Below are 20,239 nucleotides of genomic sequence, written 5' to 3'. Positions count from 1 at the left end.
TAGGCTGGAATGATATGATATGATATAGCATTTATAACGCACCTATACACAAGTGTTTCTAGGCGCGACGAGGCAAGGGAGGGGAACAGAGGTAAGGCAGAGACAACGATCTTACTATGGCCAAACCTGTAGACCACAAAAGGCTGGTGTCACAAGAAGGCAGACAATATATTATCATATATATATATATATATATATATATATATATATATATATATATATATACAAATGTAAATAAATAAATATCCAGGCAATCACATTTCACATATGATTCCACATAGCCAAACTATATGTCATTCATTTTATAGCTTTTGGACCTTGCCTCAAGTCTATGAAAACACAGTTTTGATGCTCATCTTAGATGTTGTATCAAACAGTGTAACAAGGTACATTTTTGGGTACAAAGCAGTAAACCACATATTATCGCAGAAAGACAGCCCCTCTCCACATTCTTCCTCTTCTGCAGTGTAAAGAGCTGTTTGTGGGTGTGGTGTGATCGCTCCAAGTATCTCCCTCTGGGAAAAGTTCACAGCATGTGAATACGGCAAGCCATGGCAGCCCCTCTGTATCTCCGGAATCACAGCCCTAAAATGAGATACATACTGTATACCTGGTGCTTCTATGCTTTCTTCTCATATCAGTAAGGGGCCAGGGATGCTGTAAAGATGAGAATGCTATTTTACTAGACTGTCCCATCCTATACCCTGCCCCAGCCCCCTTCACTTCACTGCCAGAATGCTTCAATTCCTTTAACTGCAGCACCCCTTTCAGGCGCAGGAATGCTGCACCCTGATTCGTGGGATATTGTGAGGAATTCACATTTCACTGTTTACCTTTTCTTCTGCGCATCTCATCATGAATAGCACCTGCATCAAAAGTTTCAATAGAAGATGAAATGGAGTTGCTTTTCCGCTGGGCAAATGTGCACGTGCACTACTTAAAAGGAGTTTGAGGCTTGTGCAAGAGATGGGAAGACGGCTGGGAGAAACAACCCGAGATGTAATCCCCTGCCCCGATTAACTGACAAGCGCTGTTGGTGCCCCGAAAAGCAAAACCCTCAAATGGTCTCTGAACACAGGGAGGGTTGGGGCGGCTTTCAGCCTGCCAAACAACAAACTAAGAAACAAAGAACGATTTTCAAATTTCAGTCAGAACTTTCTCTGAACGCTCATGTCTGCCATAGTACTTAATACGTCCCTTGTGGTGAGAAGTTGAGTCTGCAGACTGACTCCTCCACTGCCAATGGCCACATTATTGATGAATGGGTGAAATGTACCTGTTTTAAGGAGAGAAAGAGTGAGGACGAGAGAGATAGGAAGAGGGATAGGGTTTGACAGTAGTAAGGCAAGTAAATGAAATTGAAGCTGTCTGCAGAGGCCAGTGGTTTGAGCAGGCTTTACCGAGTGTGCTGGCCTGGAAATTATGTGAGAAGTCTCCAATTTGATTCAAATGCTGACCTGATTTTCTGGGCAATTATCCTATGATAGAGACCGAGAAAGGACAGATTTCACGTGGCAAGGATATACAGACCTGCTCAGAATAAAGCTCTCTGGGCCTCCAATCCGGTGCCTTCCAGCTCAGCCGTTCAATCCTGGATCCTCAGTGCTGCGACAGCTTCTGTATCCAGGCCAGCGTTGGGTGTGAATGTATTGCGGCTGATGCACACAGATTTGACGTGTTCCAGCAGGAAAGGTTACGTGGCCGCTCCTATCAAATATTAACAGACACTCCTATGACACGTAGCCAAGGGAAATGCCAAGAAGGGTGGTGGTTAGGAAGACAGGGACCGAAGGAGGAAAGGACAGAGAGAAATAAAAGTAAAATAACAACAAAGATAAAAGAACAGAAAAGCGAAAAGAAAGGAATGATTCAAAATTAGGAACTACCTTGAGATAGAGGTGCACATGGAATGCATAAAAGACAACCGTGCAAAAAAAAAAAAACCAAGAATGAAGATAGAAAGAAAAAAGTAATGCATGCAAATAATGAACATTTAATTAAAGGCTCAAGCTTAGATGTAGGTATAGTCTGGACAGTAGTAAATATGTACACGTTGTAATCCCTGTGGGCTCTACATGAAATGCTATTCAGTGTGTGGAACATTGGCACACCTGGATATAGATACACACACACACGAAAACACACATGCCGCACACACACCTGGGTATACCTTTAAACCTAACTGCATTTTGCCTTTCACCTACAATTGTGAGTTGGTGGGTGTGTGAGTTGTCATTCTTATCAATGCTGAATTGATTCTTCCTGGGATTCTGCCATTGTGGGAGCGGCGCTGCTCTGTCACAATGGTGAAATGGCATGACGCAGGTTGAGTACTCAGTGGCCCTGCCACCCCAAGGTGTGACAATGCTTTTGTGGCAATCGACAGTTTTGCAGAGGTGGTTGTTATGGCCTTTACAACGGTTGCTGAAGGAATTTGTTGAACCATATGAAATCATCCTCAAAAGCTGTTATCGTGGTATAAAGCTGGAAGCCACATAGGGCCTGTGTGTCAAGAGATGTCAGGAGATATGCCAATAGGATGGGCCATCAATAGGCTGGAATGATATGATATGATATGATATGACATTTATAACTCAAGTATTTCAAGGCACGAAAAGGCAAAGGAGGGGAACAGAGGGAAGACAGAGACAACGAACGATCTTACTGTGGGCAAACCTGTAGACCATAAGAGGCTGGTGTCACAAGAAGGCAGAACATATCCAGGCAATCACATTTCACATATGATTCCACATAGCCAAAATATATGACATTCATTTTATAGCTTTTGGACCTTGCTTCAAATCTATGAAAACACAATGTTGATGCTCATCTTAGAAGTTATACCAAACAGTGTAACAGGGTACACTTTTGGGTACAAAACAGTAAACGCCATATTATCCCAGAAAGACAGTCCCTCTCCACATTCTTCCTCTTCTGCAGTGTAAAGAGCTGTTTGTGGGTGTGGTGTGATCGCTCCAAGTATCTCCCTCTGGGAAAAGTTCACAGCATGTGAATACGGCAAGCCATGGCAGCCCCTCTGTATCTCCGGAATCACAGCCCTAAAATGAGATACATAGTGTATACCTGGTGCTTCTATGCTTTCTTCTCATATCAGTAAGGGGCCAGGGATGCTGTAAAGATGAGAATGCTATTTTACTAGACTGTCCCATCCTATACCCTGCCCCAGCCCCCTTCACTTCACTGCCAGAATGCTTCTATTCCTTTAACTGCAGCACCCCTTTCAGGCGCAGGAATGCTGCACCCTGATTCGTGGGATATTGTGAGGCATTCACATTTCACTGTTTACCTTTTTCTTCTGCGCATCTCATCATGAATAGCACCTGCATCAAAAGTTTAAAAAAAAAGATGAAATGGAGTTGCTTTTCCACCGGGTAAATGTGCACGTGCACTACTTAAAAGGTGTTTGCTGCTTGTGCAAGAGAAGGGGAGACGGCTGGGAGAAACAACCCGAGATGTAATCCCCTGCCCTGATTAACTGACAAGCGCTGTTGGTGCCCCTACAAGCAAAAGCCGCAACTGGTCACTGAGCACAGCACATGAGCGAGTTAGAGGGAGGGTTGAGGCGGCTTTCAGCCTGCCAAACACCAAACTAAGAAAGAAAGAGCAATTTTCAAATGTCAGTCAACACTTTCTCTGAACCAAACGCTCATGTCTCCATAACACTTAACACGTCCCCTGTGGTGACAAGTTGAGTCTGCAGACTGCCCCCACCACTGAAAACAAAATTGAACTTAAAACGGCATCCCTAACATTCACATGTCTCAATAACTTAGCACCCAGCTACCTCTCAGAGAGGTTTAAAAGAAGAATCACATCTAGACCCATGAGAACTGCCTCGCAGTTCCCCCTTTCAAAATGACTACAATTGGAGGCAACAGCTTCCCGGTCAAAGCTGCTCAATTGTGAAACTCCCTCCCGTGACCTTAAGACTTAACCAAACATACCCACACTTCAGATCAAACTGACTCAAGTGGCTCAAAGAAAACGAGCCATAGGTGAGCCTGCCAACCAACTGACCAATAGCCAAACCGACCTTTCCACTGTATCTATCTGCTATGTAAATGTATTACCTGCTATATTGTCATTGATCTGCACGTTTTTGTCATTGATCTGCACATTTTTGTCATTGATCTGTATGTTTTTGTGATTGTGTAACCTTATAACTTATAAGCCTATAGTATTCTTATCTTCGCTCCCTGATACCTTCGGGTCTGGTGCGCGTTACAAACAAACAAACAAACAAACAAACTGCCAATTGCCACATTATTGATGAATGGGTGCAATGTGCCCGTTTTAAGGAGAGAAAGAGTGAGGGCGAGAGAAATAGGAAGAGGGATAAGGTTTGACAGTAGTAAGGTGAGAAAGTGAAATTGAAGCTGTCTGCAGAGGCCAGTGGTTTGAGGAGGCCTTACCGAGTGTGCTTGCATGGGAATTATGTGAGAAATCTCCCACTTGCTCCAAATGCTGACCTGATTTTCTGGGCAATTATCCTATGATAGAGACCGAGAAACGACAGATTGCATGTGGCAAGTATATACAGACCTGCTCAGAATAAAGCTCTCTGGGCCTCCAATCCAGTGCCTTCCAGCTCAGCCGTTCAATCCTGGATCCTCAGTGCTGCGGCAGCTTCTGTATCCAGGCCAGCGTTGGCTGAGAATGTATTGTGGCTGATGCACACAGATTTGACGTGTTCCAGCAGGAAAGGTTACGTGGCCGCTCCTATCAAATATTAACAGACCACTCCTATGCCACATAGCCAAGGGAAATGCCAAGAAGGGTGGTGGTTAGGAAGACAGCGAGCGAAAGAGAAAAGGACAGAGAGAAATAAAAGTAAAATAGCAACAAAGATAAAAGAACAGAAAACCGAAAAGAAAAGAATGATTCAAAATTAGGAACTACCTTGAGATAGAGGTGGACATGAAACGCATGAAAGACAACCATGCAAAAAAAAAGAATGAAGAAACAAAGAAAAAGTAATGCATGGAAATAATGAACATTTGATTAAAGGCTCAAGCTTAGATGTATGTATAATCTGTACAGTAGTAAATATGTACACGTTGTAATCCCTGTGGGCTCTACATGCAATGCTACTCAGCCCGTGGAACATTGTCCCACCTGGATATAGATACACACACATGAAAACACACACACCACACACATACGCACACACACCTGGGCATACCTTTAAACCCAACTGCATTTTGCTCTTCATCTAAAATTGTGAGTTGGTGGGTGTGTGACATGTCATTCTTATTAATGCTGAATGGATGCTTCCTGGGATTCTGCCATTGTGGGAATGGTGTTGCTCTGTCACAACGTTGAAATGGCATGATGCAGTTTCAGTACTCAGGGGCCCTTCCACCTCAAGGTGTGACAATGCTTTTGATGATGTGGGAATTGGCAGTTTTGCAGAGGTGGTTGTTATGACATTTGTAACGGTTGCTGAGGGAATTTGTTGAACCATAAGAAATCATCCTCAAAAGCTGTTATCGTGGTGTGGCGGATACAGGCACCATTTTGAATGGCGATGCTGAAGGAGTTACACAGAGCAGCAAACACCCAGACGTCAATTTTGATAGACAAAAGAGGGCAATTTAAGTGGTACTTCAGAATGAGTAATCGAATGCTACTTGGTCCAAAAATCTCAACTGAAAGGTTTCAGTAAGAACCCTTAATTAATAATGTCCCCATCTCCCAGCAAATACTCTGAGAACAATTTAATATGCCCAATCAGCATAGGGCAAAACACCCCTGTATGCCCAGGTTCAGTCTTGCATGCCCATGCACCACCACTGTATGAGAGAAACACGCAATACAGACCCATGTTCATTCTTGCATGCACATGTCCCACTGCTGCATGCCAGAGGCCCAGGTTCATTCTTGCATTCCCATGTACCACTACCATAAGACAGAAATGCCCCCACAGACCCAGCTTCAGTCTGTGCCAGAACCACCCCCATAGGCCCATGTTCAGACTTGAGACCCCCCCATATGTTATGTTATAGAAACATAACATAACCACTATAGGCCCATGTTCATTCTTGAGAAACCCCCATATGCCCATGTTCAGACTTGAGACCATCCAGCCCCATAGGCCCAGGTTCAGTCTTGCATGGCCATGCCCAGCACCAGAAACCTATATGTATTCATCATACACTCAAGTATATCCTTATATTCCTTTATTCTACCAACATATGTCTGAGCAGCTTCATCTTTCCAGGTTCAGCATCACATCGTGCTCAGTGTATCGATTATCAGCACAATATTCCCTCCCATAGAATATCTACAGTGCCGGCAGGAGCAGTGCAAGCTTCTATCCCACAGAACAGGTGCAGCACAGCCAGTAGCTGCACAATCCTTCAACAAACAACTGAAGAAGCAGCAGTGGAGGATTTTTTTCAAAAGACCTCCAGCACACTCACTGCGTTCCCATCCCCAGCTCCTTCTGTTTATATTTCATATGTAAAGTTTACCATTTGAAAATCCTGCATGTAGAACTCTAGTTATGTTGATCGAGACATTTATATTACAGGCCAGTCTTGGTGCTTCTCATGAGGTAGCAGCAGGCAATTTAGTAGAAACGAGATGACAGCATTGAAACCAAAATTCCTTATTCCAAGCCTCCCTCACTTGTGTCCACTTGGCAGACAGCTTATGTTCAGATCACTTCCTCTAGAAGATTGTACCTGAAAGTAGCCCATTGACCCCAGCATGTACCTCTAGTGCACAGAACTGTAGAACACACTGCCTTCCCCAAATCTTGAGCAGCATGCATCTGAAAACACTCTTTCAACTAAAATGACATAGAAGATAACAGGCTTGAATTAATTAGAATGGAAGCAATATATTCCCAATCCCTTTAGCATTAAAAACGTCTTTATATTGTTATGGAACCAAATTGGAACAAGATGGTGAGGAAGGGGCGTAGTTTGGCTGAGATGGACAGTCCGTTGAAGGGGCAGAAACTTTTGAAGACGCAGAATCTGACAGAGCTGGAGTAAAGTTGGAGAGAGGAGATGCATACACTTAGTTGGGCCTAATACAGCAAAATGCCACTGCTTTTGAAAAAACATGAGGTGCCATTTTTTGTGAGTTTTGGTGCAGCATCAGTAGGTGTGATTGCAAATCTGCCAATATGAGCTATAAGAGACATAGGTCCGGAGATGCTGAGCTGTGCTAAAGTAGTTTATTGCTCCTTAACAAACAAGACGTTGCATGTAGCAGCTCCAGGCCTCCCTCCACCCACACCAGCAACTGCCCCTCACTCTAAAACTAAACTTTCTACCTTTCCACAGACTGAACACAGAGCTCCACTACAGAATGCATGCACAGAGCCAATCCATCCACAATTAAATCTAAACTTTAAACGTAACTATGTACAATATAAACATGAGTTGCTCCTTGTTGTTAGTGTTGCTTCCACACCATGCATGGTGGAAGCACCACATATATAACATATATAACACACATGTACAAGAACCCTGTGAAGAATGGGTTTTACCCTTAACGAGTGATGAATGGCCACTGAAAAAAGCCCTATGTGCACTAAAAATCTCTGAGAAGTGCGCAGGGAAACCGGAAAAATAGGCTGCCAAATCTACTTTGCCTGTGTCAGTGGTAGAACAGGAGACCACACTGCCAAAACCTGTCATTGGGCTGCCCACAGAGTGAAATGGAACTGCATGAAAAGGCAGTGCTGCATTGCCAGGAAAACCCAGAAGTACTCTAAAATCCGTTTTTCCTTGGCTGTTGAAATTGCAATATAATGGTTCCCAAACATCAGAAAAGATCCAACATCCTTGTTGGGGGTTAACCATCACCTTATTTAAGGAAAGTTTAGGACCTAGAGACACACAGATTCACCCATCAACTGATTTACTGGTGAAGCGCTCTGCAGGAGAACCCAGATCCAAGACTCGAGAACTTTCAAAGCAGAGAAGGCCCAATTCCAAAGCTGAACCCTTCTCAGCTAGGCCTTTAAAATCTTGAAACCTGATTTTAACCCCTGACCTTCAAGGGGAACCCCACAAAAAGAACAGCCACGCTATGCTGTTTCTGCTTCTTGCCAAGAACTCTTGCTAGAACCCAGAGATCCAAACCAGTAGAGCAGAGCTAACCAGATAGCTGCAACCCAGAACCAACCCTTCAGATCCAGTCCAGAGGCCGTGCAGTGTCCAGAGTGCCATGCTGAGTGCAGAACATGAACCCTGTCCGGTGGGCTAGACGAATTCCAGTCCAAAACCTTTGACCTTTGACCAGATCTTTGACGTGCCTATTCCAAACCATAGTTGTGAGTATCTATAGCATAGAATTGTCCATAGCCAGTATCTCATCCTTAAGTAATCCTATCCATACTCTTCTATCATATCCAGAACTCCATTGTAGAAAATCTCTTTTGTTTTTCCTGAATCTTTCCCTCACCCATATAGTCATTTGATAATTGTAGTGATAATATCATCTTTGCGCTAATATATTTGCTGATGAAAGACAAGTGTCTCGGCGGGCAAAAGTCAGAACAGAGGCGCCGCTGATCTGGTGGCTGTACTGTTGGGTATCTTGTATCTTCATAGCCTCCCTAGTGTAAAGAAAATCCTGTTTGTAATTCAAAAGCGCATCTTTAATTTGTAAATCTTGACTCTTTCTGAGAAAAACCGACCTCTACTAAAACCTTCATAACTTCCGTACCGTACATGCAAGAAACAAAATTTAAGTGAGTGTCAAATTGAAGCTAACATCCTCAGCTTTCAAACAAACCCAAAACCGCATTCCAACTCCTTATATTTTTCCCGCAATCGTGTTTCTCGCGCACAGAAAAGTTTGCTGTGAATCTTTCGTTTGGCTCAATTTCTTCACGTGTAAAACAGCTATTCTTTACATACAACCTCAGAATTCAGTTTTCAATCTGCTAGTTATTCAATCATCATTGCTAGTGTTTACCTGGAACTATACAAAGCAGCTCCCACTAGTTTTGAATCAAATTTAGTAAATTAAATCCATTTTCCAGTGTTTTTCCCATTTATTCCAAGCCACATTCAAAAGCATTTGACCTGTTTTGAAATCATTCCTGTTTCTCTCGATGCTTGCTGGGGGGAATTGGGATTGAAACTGTATTTGTTGAGTGTTTATTCCTGAAACCTGTGTTCTCCTCTTCCATCTCTTTATAATGCATATTGGGGGGAATTGAGTAGTGTGCAGGGGGAAAAAGTGACGTTGCATTTGATTGAACCCATATCAATTATTATTCTATGCTGCATTATTGTTCTTATCCATACTCCTTCTAATTAAAGAGATTGTTGATTGTTTTGACATCACCCCAATGGTGATCATTGTATAAATATTAATAGTGTGATATACATATATTGTTCAAATTCATGAAATAAATCTTTTAACTTTGCAAAACAGCCTGCTTCCTGGTTCAGTGAGACCGGGGGGATTCAAAGAGAGGGGCGTGATATAATGGTACATCATTCAGAAATAAAAGAACTTATAGACATAAATATATAATTAAGGGTTCTAGCTGTGAATCACATGCTAGGCATTGACTTAGGTGGAGTACTGGGTTGAAATCACTTACAGCCTTCAAGGGTGGAGGGTGAGCCGAGGCAAGTGCTGAGGATAGACAGCAGCTGGGCTGATACAATGTGGGAGGTCAAGTCCTGAGGATGATAAGGGCCCTGCATATCAATCAGGCTACTGTGCGATTAGCAGGGGAGAGAGGGGGGGAAGGAAGAAGTAAAGAGCAAGGTCTTGAGGCGAAGGTTCTGCTCAAGATGAAGAGGGATAGAGAGGTTGTTCCAAAGAAGGGGAGCCAGCTGAGGAAAGCGATTGGCCACCTGCCCTCTGTTTAGAGAACCGCTTTACACACAAGGAATTGGTGCCAGAGGAGCACAGAGGTCTAGAGGGGGAATATTTAGTAAGTAAGAGTTGCAGATAGTCTGGTCCCCAGACAGCCTTGTATATTATACAGAGGGATTTGAATTTAATCTCTGCAGCCACCGGGAGCCAGTTCAGACTTTGAAGGACAGGAGAGATGAGGTCCATGGGACTGAGGCCAAGGATAAGACTCTCTTCCCTATTCTGTATTAGCTGGAGGGGTCGCAGAATGGAAAAGGGTAGATTCAGGAGGAGGCTATTGCAATAGTAAAGCCTAGAGAGAAGCAGAGGCGAGTAACATTGAGCCTCTGGAGGAAGGTGAGAAAAGGTTGAATTCCTTTGAGATGGAAGAGCTGAAAGTGTGACTTCTTGGCAATGTCCTGGGTGTGAGGGCGGAAGGAGATTGAGGAGTCGAAGAGGACTACGAGGTTTCTGGCTTCAAAAGAGGCAGCAGGGGGAGAGCCCATAAAAGAAGGCCAGAGTGAAGGGAAGAAGTAGGGTTCAGGGGTACCAATAGGAAGGATCACTGTTGTGATGGCATTGAAGTAGAGATCATTGGAAGCGCAAAAGGACTGGATGGCAAAGAGGCAGTCATGGATGACGGAGAGGGCAAGGGCTTCTGAAGTAAGTTTGAAGAAGAGTTTAGTGTCATCAGCATAGCACTGGAAGTTGGGGGAGAAGGAGGAGATGAGGCATGCCAGCAGAGTAAGGTACATGTTAAAGATCCAAGGTGAGAGGATAGAGCCTTGGGGGATGCCACAGGCGGAGAAGGAAGCAGGCAAGCGGTGAGTTAGGAAGGTCAGCAAGTCCAGTGCCCGCTCTGCAATACCATTGGTGTCATGGATCCTTTTTATGAGGATGGAGTGGTTGACTGTGTCAAATGTAGAGGAGAGATCAAGAAGGATGAGTACATCAGGGGAGTTGGAATCAAAGGATTGCGACCAGTTCTTCACAGATGTTCAGAAGAGCAGTTTTCGTGCCTCTGGATACTCAGAATCCAGATTGATGGTCGTGAAGACCGCCAAAAAGTTCAGTGTGAGAGTTAAGTTGGGGCAGGGACAACTTCTCAAGCAGTTTCCCCAGGAAATGGAGCGATAGTTGACTGGACAGGAAGGGTCTGCTGATTTTCTTTTTAGGAGTGGCGCACAAGGGAGTGCTTGAGGGAGGATGGAAAAGAACCAATAGCAAAGGAGTGGTTACAGAGATCAGCGAGTGCAAGGGCGAGAGAGCAAATGTTGTCCTTGATGGTTCTGGATGAGCAAGGGGCAACCTGTGTGGAAGAGACCTTCATGGAGTTGACAACTCTGGTGACATCTTGAGGTGAGAAAAGGGCAAAGGAGGATGAGGATGAAGGAGGAGGTTGAGTGGCCAAGGGAGGCAAAGGGGGTAAGGGATGGGTTGAGGGAGTGCGTGACAAGGCTGTTAAGGATGTGCTGAGTTTTGGTGGTGAAGTGGGTGGCAAGTGTGTTGCAGAGGGCCTGAGAAAGAATGGGGGAGGTGGATACTGTGGAAAGGTTGGCAAGTTCCCTTCAGAAGTTCAGCCGTGTTGTTAGAAGTGCCAGATATGCGTGCCTGAATGTGAGCCCCTTTCTCAGCACAGATATAGAGTTTGTAATGCCTTTGGAGCAGGCGGCAGGTCAGTTTGTCAGTGTCACGGTACACCGGTCCAAGGTACAGGAGTGGCACAAACCAACCCCCCCCCAACTATGGTCTTGGGACCTGGAAGTCGTAGCTTGCACAGACCTCTAAGGACGGCCCCCTGCACTTTCTCCCAGGATCCCCGCTGCGGCCCAGAACGCCACAGCGCTTATCTGAGTAATGCGACGGGCCTGGCTGCTGCTTCGGTTGGGCTTGGCCCCTCGCATTTGATTTTGCTGGAGCTGCTCTACGTTCGTCTTCCTCCGTTGGAGTCTCAGGCACAGGCCCTGTGCCTTGGGGCTTGCGCATGCGTGTTGGCGTGCCCCACCCAGTCCGGCCTCTCACTGGTTCCTGAATGCCCAAAACATGCTGGGCAATGTAGTTCTGGTGAGCTTTCTTCCTACATAAACGGCAAAGCAGACTTCTATAAGGCTGTATGCCCTGCAACATGGATTTAGAGGCTCTTATAAGTTTAAAGTCAGTTAGGTGGGTTAAGGCCCCTGAAGTTCCCCTGGGGTTTGCTGGTTTTGTCTGTTTTGTTTGTCCTCTTCCTTGTCTGCCACTGACAGTCAGAAGGGGAACCTGAGGTTTTCCACTTCTTTTCTGAAGCTCTGAACGTACGTTTCAAGTCTGCAAGTTCGAAGTCGTACCAAGTGTTACACTTATAGGCAGGTTTCAGGTGGATCCTCATGACTGGGGCAAGAATGTCAAGAGTGTTGGTGATGTACAGGTGGAGGTTGCTCGGAGCAGAGTCAGTGGTAGAGTCTGAGTTGGGGCGGACAAGGGGGGATGAAGGTGGACGTGAAGGCAGCAGCTGACACTCGTTTCATTGGATGGATGTTCGAGAACGCAGTTGACAGGGCTTTTGGAGGAGTTGTCACAAGACCATTGGGACCCAGGTGGGAGGAATGAATAGAGTGGTCAGACCAAGGGAGAAGGGTGACCAGATGAGATGAGAGAGGGAGGTCAGAGTGGATGAGGGCATCAAGAGTGTGCCTGGCAGAGTGGGTTGGACCAGAAGGGAGAATGGCGAGGGATAGAGAGTTGCAGAGTTCATTGAAGAATGTGGATGCTGTGCCAGGGGGATCAAATTGGATGTTAAAGTCACCCAGGAGTAGCAGGTTGGAAGTGGTTGAGAGTAAGGAGGAACAGAAATCACCCCATTCAGAGAGGAACAGAAAGGTAACACCAGGAGGGCGGTAAATGGTAGAAATGATCAGGGAGGAGGAGGGAGAGATAACCATTTTGCATACCAGGCTCTCAAAGGACGAATAGAGCTGAGTGGGTAAGATGGAGAAGGAACCCATTCAGGTAAGATTAAGGCAACTCCATCGCCAGCACAGTGGGATCAAGGCTTAGAAATGATCTTAAAGCCGTCAGGTAAAATAAAGTCAAAAGCAGTGATTGAGCTGGCATTAAACCAAATCTCAGTAAGTGCGAGATTGTCAAGATAGTGTCTTCAAGAAGGAGGCAGATGTCAGCAGAGTGTTTGTTGGCTGAGGTGGCGTTGAGGGTTGCCAGGTGGAGACAATCTCTGCCTTTGAAGGTTTTCTGAGGTGGAGTACAGGGGCATGGTACTTCAGTCAGAGATGGTGGAGCAGAGAAGGATGTAGGGGGAGAGGCAGGAGAAGGAAGTTAATGAGAGACGGCTAGACCCGGTCAAAGAGAAGGAGGTTGCCCTGAGGGCCATGAACAAGGATGCTGCCAATGTGGTAGACATTAATGCAGCAGCAAGATGAAACAAAGTCTTCTAAGAGGACTTCCAACTTGGTGCCACCATTAATGGGAGGACGAGAAAGGGGAGAGAGCAGAGATGAGATCAGAAGTCCATAGGTATGGATATGGGACAGAGAAGAGGATGTCAGTGAAGATTTCTCTGGAGGATGCACCAACATAGGTGTCTGCAATTGGGAGGTCAGGGTTGCACCCAGGATGTATATTTTCTTTTTTCTGTCCAGATTTTGTGAGAAAGGTTGAATAGGTGATAGTGTAGCATTCAGAGAAGATTGGAGAGATGGAGAGTGCCAGCTAAGGGAAAGAGTATAGATGAAGGAAAGGCAGAGAAAATAAATGCGGCTGAGAGGATTGCAAAGCACAGTCCTGAACTTAACTCAAAGGCGACATAACAGTTTAAGGAGGGAACAATGCAGGAATCCATTTTTTTTAACAGAAAAACAATGTAATGCAAAATGTGAGCACACCCACCTAGATTAGATTTGTTCAATTTTTAAAAACAGGAATACAAGCACTGCAGCACAAAGTGGATGCAAGATGTGTTAACGCAGTGTGCACAGGGATTCAAGAGTTAAGGAGGCAAAAACAAAGACAGATGTAATGACCATGTAGCGCAAAGGGAGCAGTGTCATAGAGAGATAGTTAAAGGAGAGGTAGTCATGAGTGGCACAAATAAGGTTTGAGGGATAACTGGAGGAGGCAACAGAGCGGTCAGCAATCACTCATGTTTTTGCAGAGGATGGAGTCCAGAGTCCAAGGTCGGGTGACAGATGTACCCAGGAGCTTGGTGCATTGTTTGTGGGCCTGGAGTATGGTGTGGGGGCCGAGCCATGCCGATTCAGGACCAGACAGGCTCATACAGGGCCTTTTGCAGCAGGCCTTCTATGAGGGGGTCAGCTACGAAGCCTGCCGGTTTCCAATTGGCTGCTAAGTAGTAACAACAAGCCAATCACAGCCTGTGCGTTTCATGTTGTCAGGGCACAATCCAAGATGGCTACTGGCAGTCAAGTTCCAGACAGAAAGTGAAGCCAAAAACCAGAAGGAATGACACACACTCTTGTCACCTGATTGCCTAGTCCATCAGTGGTTGCTCTCTCTGATATTGGCCCTCATTACAACTCAGGCGGTAAGGGGTTTACGGCGCCGTAAACAGCGCCGACCCTTACCGCCTGAGTACGAGGTCCCTTAGCGCCATGGCGGACTTAACACCTGCTTTTAGTAGGTGTTAAAATCCATGGCGCTAAGGGACCATGGAGTTAATTACGCCACCGTAATTTACGGTGGCGTAATTAACGCCTTCCCCACTCCCATTATGCCCTATGGGGCAAAAATGGGAATGGGGAAGGGTAAATGGGGATTGGGGACTTACTGCCCCGCCAAGGTCGGAATGGGGCGGTAAGTCCGCCAACCACCATGGCGTAAACGTAGTTTACGCCATGGTGGTAAAGTCACGGCCCAGGCGGTAACTTACCGCCTGGGTCGTAATGAGGGCCATTGTCCCTTTTGTTGCTGGGCTGAGAGGATTTCATCCTTATTGCTGTTGCAAGAGGAGCCTCTTGTGGCTTTCAGATGGAGATGGATTTTGGTCCAAAAGGGCTGAAGGAATTGATAAAGAGCTAAATACCTCGAGTTCCAAATAGCTGAATGCAAAATCAAGACAAAACAGAAGATAAAAACCTTTGGAGTAATCCTTGGTCAGAATTTGAATATGAGAGCGAAAATGAATATTCTTGTTGTCACATCAACCTACTGTATCAGACTACTGTCCCACATACACCCTTATCTCTCCGAAAAGAGCAGTGAAGCAGTCAGTAGAGCCATCATATCCTCCAAGATCGATGATTGCAGCAGCCTTCTTACAGGAGTCAACAAAGTTGAAATCGCAAGACTCCAAGTCAAATAAAATAGTGCTGTTAGATCTATAGTGGGTCTGAAAAATATGACCATATCTCAGAGGCTAGGTAGGGTTTGCACTGGCTTCCTGTGGAGGCTAAAATACACTTCTGACTACTGACCATAGTGTATAAATGCCTGAAGGACTCAAATCCACTCTATCTCGCAGAAAGGATAATCAAAAAGCTAGCTGTTAAACATCTTAGATCAGAAAATACCAATATCCTGGTTTTGCCAAGAGCAAAGTTGTCCCAAGTCAATAAAAGTGATTTTGGTATAGCAGCGCCCAGATTTGGAATTCCATCCCGCCGGGTCTCAGAACTGAAAAATCATTAGGTACTTTCAAGAAGAAACTGAAGACAGTTCTCCTTTAGTAACCAATCTGCCCCGCCTCATTTCTGGGGAGTGATGTAGGTTTTTATGTTATATGTCTCCTCCACCTAGGGTAGGATTATGTCATATATCGCCCGTATGCCTCTGGCCCTTATTTGGGTTTGCGTGGTAAAAATAAATTAAAGTAAAGTAAAAGTGCATCACGCTCTATCAGGAGATGTCTTAAGGTTCAATGTTGGTATTATTTTTTACAAAATCTACAATTGCTCTCTGAACTCAATAATGTTGCCCTGACTCTTATAATTTAATTTGTAGGGAGAATGTTTAATATAAACTCAGATATATCTGATGCTGTTAGAACTTTTGGCCTGTGTGGAATGTGGGGATCATCTTTAGTAATGGAGCAGAGTCTGCAAAAACCTTGGAGGACCTGGACTATGCCGCAGCTTCAAACATGTGTGGCTTCCAACCTTGACTGTCTAATCTCATTCTTTCAAAACCCCCCCTTGCTTCTCGACAAGCAGCAATTGATCTATGATTTTAGAAACCTATGCTTCTGGGTGTTCAGCTGAGATCTGGGGACGCACTGAGAATGAGAGTGCTCTATGGGGTGGTGTCGAGAGAGGTTGTTTTCCGTTCTTGCTTAACACACAAAACCCGAGCATTAGCAATGAGAAATTAACCGATTGTGCAAGTGGTTAAAGTGCTGAATTTTCCATCGTGTTCACTTATAAATATCAAGAAGGAACATACAGGAAAATAAACCTAACTAACATGTGGGATTTTCCCACTTATAGCACAACAGAAATCAAATTCAGTTTTCCTTAACATGCCAACATATATTTAGGCTGCAATTCAAGGAAACTCTGGCTTCTTTGGTCACTTTCCAACTTCCATGTTCCCTGAAAGCTGTACCACACTACGCCTATTCTTCTAGCAGGACCCCAGAAATTGGGAAAGAACCCAGAGTGAACAGTCTCTGTAAGAACTCACATAAGCCGATTGAAAATACGAAGACTTAGTTGGAATATTTATTTCCTGGGGCTGCAACTTTGTCATGTAATGGATTTGGAATTCTGAGTCCAATACCAAGCTTGAACTGGTTATTAGAATAGAGAATCAACTCAGGGTGATGGTCAGTGATTGCATGACTTCTGCTCCAGTATAACAGTATAACCTTGGAAGGCTGGGTCAAGTAAGTGCATTGAGCTTGTGAGTGCAGGCAGTAGCAATTGCCTATCATTTGTCAGAACAAGGGAGTGATTTTTTTCATGGAAAGGCTTGTCAGCAGGAAGAAGGTACACACACAGAAGGAGTTGAGCCACCATGCAGAGACAGCATCAAGAAAGATGATGAGCACAGAGGTTTCTACTAGTACTAAGAAAGAGATTATCAAAGCAAAAGTAGGGTGCTTCTTTCAAGGTCTCTTCTAGGCCATCTCCTTGTAGTCAGGGACCCTACATTTCATAGAGACATGTATTCACAGTGGTCCTCTTGGCATTGATCACTAAATAGGAAGCATGCTGAAAAAAAGGGATGGATTATTGAAAGGACATAAGCCCTTGGAGCCATCCTGGCTTTCTCTCTGATCAGAGGACCTCACTACACCTGACATCAGGGATACTGGGAATTAGTGAGATAGATGCTAGAAAGCAAGAACTGAATGCACGGAGAGTGAAGGGGCGGGTCTGTGCATTCACACAAGATGTTTTAGCACACAGTTCAGAAAGAGTCCACAATCTCTAACAGAGGGCATTTACTTTGACTAGGGTGATTTAGCCCCATGAATTACGTCTTTAGACGAGGCTAAAAGCTCTCAAGGAATCTTGTTGTATCACTAAACATGAGCCGTGCAGGGTCTCACATAGAAATCTGCCGCATGTACAACCTTGGTTTTATTAGGAGATAACACTGACTGCATTGTGACTCAGGTGTTAGGTTACAGGCATTCCCCACCGGAGTGTCTTTAGGTCTTAGGTGAAAAATTGATAATTCGGTCTTTCTAAATCAATACAAAAACCCCTCTCAGCCAACAAAAACTCCATCTCCACTCACCCTCTCCATACCCCCACACGCACTTAACTTGGTTCGTCAATGCTGTCCTCCTCTCGGTGTGCAGACATTTTGTGAATGACAGCTGCTTTCTGCGATACACATGAGTGCACGCAGGGACTGCCGGGCATGGTCGGTTGAGGGACGTTGTGTAAGCAGGTAAGTGTTTGGGTGTGTACATGTGTGTGTACATGTATGAGTGGGAGAAGTGTGTGAATGTATTTAGTGGGAATGGAAGGGGGCGGGCGCGAGTTATGATATGATATGATGAGTCATTTATAACGTGCCTGTGTTTGTAGGCATGAAAAAGTTAAAAACGTTACCATTTTTTTTTACAAATGGCGTGAGTGTGATGGGAAAGTGTGGTGCGGGACAGAAGGGGGTAGGGGGCATACAAGGGGACTGAATGGGTGACAACCCCCGAATACCATAAATGAGGGCACTGCGATTGTCGGGGCGCAACGTGTTATTACAGCATTCTGAAAGCGACACCAAAATGACCACAGAAATTCAGTCTTTTTGTTGTTCGACTTTCCAAATGGGATAATATCACATATATGTATCACATATATGTGTCTTCATGTCACCTGACAAAGTACAATGTCACAACTCACATCACAGCAATTCGCCACTCACCATATCACAGAATGGCACATTCTCTAGGCCACAATAACACAGCCTTGATAAAGACCTTCTGGTGGAAACACGTGTTGGCTTTCTCTGTGTGATTGGCACTACATGTACTCTAAGATTGTGGCAACTCTATGCCAATAAAACCAACATTGCACTCAAACCGAAGTTGTAAGACTCATCATTCAACTGGTTAGATTAATTGAAATGCAGCGTCATTAAAGACAGGGTTCCCGTCTTCTTCCTATATCTAAAAAGGAAACTACAAATCTTTCTTTCGGAGTGATACGGTATTGGTCAGCTGACAATGCAGCCCCATGAGTGTGTATCTGTGAATCAGGTCCGAAAGAAACCCATTTTCTTATTCTGTCGTGTATTCTGAACTATGCAGTTCTTGACTAGTCCCAATCCTTAAGAATGATAGTATAAGAACATTAAAGGAATTGAATCTATGTCCTTCCTTTGTTTTTGTTAAATATTTTTGATAGTGCACTGCACGCCCAAAGGCCTCAGTGTGCATGTCACAAGAGAAAAGAAGCAGAGAGTAGAAAAGTCAAGGCAGCAAGACTACCAGAGAATCACAGGCTGGTTGTTAGAGTTAAAAAAGAAGGTCTTTTTAAAATGGACGAGACCATGACAATTCCTAAATTCCTGGGAAATGGAATTATACAAAAGGGGGGTAACTATATTAAAACTAGTGCCACCAAATCTCTCTAGTTTATAACGTGGTAAGCATAGTTTGTTGTGGCAATTGAAGAGAAGGGATCGAGTCATGGGGGCTTTCTGAATCCTCTTACTCATATAACCCGGAGCTTTATTGACCAAACATGTGTAAGTCAAAGTTAATAGCTTATAGGATATGCGATGCCTAACAGGGAGCCAGGGAAGAGATCTCCTGGTTTGAGATACATGCTCCTTTCTCGCAAGTTCAAGGACAGCTCTCACTGCATTATTTTGGGCAACCGGTAAAACAGCAATATTTGACTTAGAGGTTCCAGCAAGAAGACTATTACAATAGTCTATTTTGGAATTAATAAGGGAAGTAGCCAGAGATGCAACATTAGCCTCAGACAGGTACGCCTTGATATGCCTGATAAGACATGTAGTATAGGCACAGGATGCCTTAACCTGCCGGACATGCTTCTTCATATTAACATTGCTATCAAGATAAACACACAGTGTTTTCACCCAGGGGCCAGTTTTGATACAACAGTCAGCAATGGTGAATTGGAGATATCTTGGACCCAGTTTAGGTCAGACCTTGATTCGAGCCCACAAGCATGAGCTCAGTCTTGCTACCATTGAGAGCCAAGGAATTGATATTTATCAATTTTTCAATTATGCTATAGATGCAAGAGATAGTTTGTGAGTCTCTGTCATAATCTCCAGATAAACGAAAACATACCTAGATATCATCTGCATAGTTGGTATATCCTACGCCGGCGCTATCCAGGAGATCAATAAGGGGACGAATGTAAAGATTAAACAAAGTAGGAGAAAGTAATGCACCTTGAGTGACTCCACAGGACAGAGACTCTGAGGGAGACTGAAAGCCCCCAAGGAAACAGGGGCAATCCGGGGACCCAGAAACAAAACCAACCAACATAATGCGGATCCTGAACAGTCAGAGATGGGGCCCAACCTCTCAAACAGTAACGAATGATCACCAAATCAAAAGCTGATGAGTGGTCAAGGAGCATCACCAGTGCCACCTGTCCTGAGCCCATAATGCTGGTCAAATTAGCCTTCAAATCAAGCATTGCTGTCTGCTTGAAATCCAAGGCATGGAATCCAGATTGCAGGGAGCCTAAAAGATTGAAACGCTCAATATGATTCCGAAACTGTGAACAGGCAATCCTAGCCAACATTTTTAATAAAATAGAAACATTAGTGATCGGGCCATAGTTGCTAGTAATTGCTGGATCAAGAGTGTCCTTTTTAAGAATTGGAGGGATGCAGACATTCATCAGGGAGGTAGGCACAACTGAAGCAGAGAAAGAAGAATTCACTCTTTTTGTAATGAGTGGAGCCCTACAATTAATAGTTTTCTTATTAAGACTAGGGG

At 44.5% G+C, this 20,239-nt stretch overlaps 1 protein-coding gene across 2 annotated transcripts in view; it reads right to left on the bottom strand.

Moving 5' to 3' along the window:
* LOC138569458 (metalloproteinase inhibitor 1-like) overlaps positions 1 to 4,691 on the bottom strand; it is a 132,228-nt gene extending 127,537 nt beyond the window's left edge. Inside the window, exons 1-2 of one of the 2 annotated variants that reach the window (XM_069647441.1) lie at positions 4,564 to 4,691; positions 1,531 to 1,707 (exon numbers count right to left, since the gene is read on the bottom strand). The gene's annotated coding sequence lies outside the window, so the exon portion shown is untranslated. Of the gene's footprint in view, positions 1 to 1,530; positions 1,731 to 4,563 lie in introns of both variants that reach the window. The other variant, XM_069647440.1, reaches the window with a different exon arrangement.
* Between the last annotated feature and the right edge of the window lie 15,548 nt (positions 4,692 to 20,239).

This window comes from Ambystoma mexicanum, chromosome 2q (assembly GCF_040938575.1).
Source record: "Ambystoma mexicanum isolate Mex_15411 chromosome 2q, UKY_AmexF1_1, whole genome shotgun sequence".
Classification (NCBI taxonomy): domain Eukaryota; kingdom Metazoa; phylum Chordata; class Amphibia; order Caudata; family Ambystomatidae; genus Ambystoma; species Ambystoma mexicanum.
Note: the sequence above shows the minus strand (reverse complement) of the source record. Positions and strands in the feature narration are given on the sequence as shown.